The 339-nt window shown below is 50.4% G+C and overlaps 1 pseudogene; it reads right to left on the minus strand.

Annotated features, from left to right (window-relative positions):
* LOC123121188 (UDP-glycosyltransferase 73E1-like) overlaps nt 1-339 on the minus strand; it is an 11,562-nt pseudogene that overhangs the window by 7,983 nt on the left and 3,240 nt on the right.

The raw sequence follows: 339 nt of genomic DNA on the forward strand, positions 1-339 counted from the left end.
AAAAAGAGGAGAGGAGGAGAAGAAGAAGAGGAAAAAGGAAAGGAAGAAGAAGAAGAGGAGGAGGAGAAGAAAAAAGAAGAAGAGGAAGAAGAAGAAGAAAAAAGAGGAGAGGAGGAGAAGAAGAAGAGGAAAAAGGAAAGGAAGAAGAAGAAGAGGAGGAGGAGAAGAAAAAAGAAGAAGAGGAAGAAAAGGAAGAATAGGAAGAAGAAGAAAAGGAAAAAAGAGGAAAAAACCCCGACCCGACACGGCACCCCGACCCCGACCCGGCACCCCGACACGACACCCCGACCCCTAGACCCCGACCCCGACACCCCGACCCCGAGCCTGACCCGACACCCC

The sequence above is a fragment of the Triticum aestivum genome, chromosome 5D, assembly GCF_018294505.1.
Source record: "Triticum aestivum cultivar Chinese Spring chromosome 5D, IWGSC CS RefSeq v2.1, whole genome shotgun sequence".
Lineage (NCBI taxonomy): Eukaryota > Viridiplantae > Streptophyta > Magnoliopsida > Poales > Poaceae > Triticum > Triticum aestivum.